Source organism: Gossypium arboreum, chromosome 3, assembly GCF_025698485.1.
Source record: "Gossypium arboreum isolate Shixiya-1 chromosome 3, ASM2569848v2, whole genome shotgun sequence".
Classification (NCBI taxonomy): domain Eukaryota; kingdom Viridiplantae; phylum Streptophyta; class Magnoliopsida; order Malvales; family Malvaceae; genus Gossypium; species Gossypium arboreum.
In genome coordinates, this window is record NC_069072.1 from 120,922,686 (window position 1) to 120,925,869 (window position 3,184).

A 3,184-nucleotide genomic window follows, 5' to 3' on the forward strand; every position below is an offset into this window, starting at 1 on the left:
ACTGCTGCTGTCAGCATCTGCCTTTAGTAGGCTTTACCTATTTCATACTTTCCATGATTCAATTGGCCCTTTTACAAACATAGCACAAAGCGTGATCATGATTAACCATTCCAATGGCTAATCGTTTCAAAATAATTCCATACCTCATAAGGGTCAACATACAAACGATTATAGTTCTATGCTAAAAGCGTTATATAAGCCATTTTCGCATGGCTATCCAAGTTTACACAAACCGGAAGGTACATGACCTTCAACAAAGGATGGTCCTATACATGCCATTTCAAAGTTCAACCAAAATTTGTACCAAAATGGGGCTTCGATAGTGTGGATGACTTGACTTCTTTGATCCCGAATCCGATAGCTAACGAAATGAAACCTATAAAACAGAGAGCCAAAGCAACGGGTAAGCATTTTAATGCTTAGTAAGTCTCAAGCAATGAAATCAGCTTTGACTAAGGTATTTTATTCACATGGCTAATTAAACCACTTTACTAATTCACATTCCCATACTCATACTTATTTCACATCACCGACCCTTATGTTCATACACAAAAGAACAACTTAGCCCAAGGCGGTAGCTCGTTTATCAACTTAGCGCATACTTACTTGTAAGAATTCAATTAGTACAAGTACATACAAACATACCTCATTGCTGGAATTTTCACAAGTGTATAAGCTGAAATTTTCACAGCAAGATTGCTCACTTCCGAATCACATACTTTCGGATTTAACCGGATATAGCGACTCATACGATTGCCTTGGTCATAACCGGATTTGGTGACTTGCACAAAGGCCTTGGTCTTAGCCCGGATATATCAACTCGCACGAATGCCTTGGGTCTTAGCCCGGATATATCAACTCATACGAATGCCTTCGGTCTTAGCCCTGATATATCAACTCGCATACGAATGCCTTGGTCTTAGCCCGGATATATTTTCAATGTTCACTTACACATATATCAATATTCAAGACACGTCCATAGTTCATTTTCGTTACTAAAGCTCTAACACAAAATATTTATCAACCTTTACTATTTCGCTCAATGGCCACACAAACAAGGAGCATAATTTTGATATAATTCAAGTAGGGTCATCACTCAAGACTTACCTTGGATGTTGTCGAGCGATTTCGATTGCTATTCAACTACTTTTTCCTTCCCTTTATCGGATTTAGCTCCCTTTGCTCTTGAGCTAATTCACACAAATTTAACTTATTAAAATCTCATCATGATAGCTTATGGCGAATATGACAAGGAGTGTAAATGGTCATATGGCCATCCTTTAGCTCAAATACACAATGGTCATGCACATTTTACATCACAACAAGCAATTCAATACATTCAAACATCAACGTGAAGTTCAAAGTACTTGGCCCTTATATACATTAGGCATCAAAGTTGCATATGTACGAAATCATAAATCGAACTCAACACATTAGTTAATATTCCTCTTAGCCAATTTTCTAAGCCAAGAATAGGCATCAATATGCTTGCCTCAAACCGAATGCATGCACACTAATTACCCCTCATGTGGCCGAATATACACTTAATACCACACAAAAAAAAACAGCATACATTTTACTACTAACACATTACATATCGTAATTCATTGCACATCTCTTATTTACTTCATAATCAACACATCATCACAAGCAAATATACACTTTGAATTAGTATATATGTCATACCAATCCATCATGTGCAAACATATATTCATGTAGGTGCAAGGGCCGAATTCTCAAATGGCTTATATCCAAATATATACACATTTCCAAAGCTTAAATCTTACTTACCATGCAACATGCATGAATTATACTTATGGATATATCATGGCCGAATACCACAACACCACACCATTTCAATTTGGTCATGGTGAAACAAAGAACTTAGTATCTCATTCAAAAAAAAAAAAATGCTAAAAGAAAATCTAAGAATCTTCAATCCTCCATCACATGTATCACTTTCAAGCTTGTCATTTAACATGCAATGGCATTAACACCACATTCACTTTGGCCGAATTTCATTCCCATGACATAACAAGGATTTGAACCATGGGCTAACAAGAACATTAAGCTAGCAACTAAAACATGCATGAACCTCAAACATACCTTAATCTTGATGCAAGTTTAGCCAACCTCTTCTTAATCCTCTTCCAAACCAAGTATGAAGCAAAACTCCTTCCTTAACCTTAGTATTTTCGGCCAACAAGAGAGTGAAAAGAGATGAACAAAATTTTTCTTTCTTCCTTTAGGACATTCGGCCAAGCTATGGAGGAAGATGGACACTTTTTTTTTTGTTTCTCATCTACTAACATTAATTGTTTATTCCATACCCCTTATTTTATTCTTTCCATCATAACCCATTTACTAAACATGTTTCATGACATGATTTTTGCCCATAAATCCTTGTCATGGCCGGCCACTAGCTATGGGGAAATTTGACATGCAAGTCCATTGTTTTGCATGCATCCTTTAATTAGTCATCACACATTTCCCTCATACTTTCAAAGTTTATTACTAGGTCCTTTCTAGTGAAATTCACATCTATAATTCTAAATCAAAGCATAAAAATATCACACATGAGTTAACACACATTATAGGCAATAAAATAAATATTAAATTATTTTTATGCCTTGGTTTTGTGGTCCCGAAACCACATTTCGACTAGGGTCGTTTTAAAGGCTGTCACAACTCTCCCCACTTTAGAAATTTTCGTCCCCAAAATCTTACCGTAAATAGGTTTGGATATTGCTCTTTCATAGAGTTCTCGGGTTCCCAAGTAGCTTCTTCTATCCCGTGTTTGAGCCATAACACTTTCACTAGCGGAACCCTTTTGTTTCGCAACTCTTTCATTTCACGAGCTAGGATACGAATCGGTTCTTCTTCATAACTCATATCGGCTTGAATTTCAACCTCGATGGACTAATTACGTGCGACGGATCGATCTATAGCGTCGAAGCATTGAAACATGGAAGACGTTGTGAATCTTTTCAAGTTCGGGGGCAAGATCAAACGATACGCAATCGGGCCAACTCGTTCGGAGATTTCAGACGGCCCAATGAATCTCGGCTCAACTTGCCCTTACGGTAGAATCTGAGTATCTTTTTCCACGGCGAAACTTTAAGAAACACTTTATCTCCCACCGATACTCAATGTCCTTTCGTTTCAAATCCGCATACGATTTCGA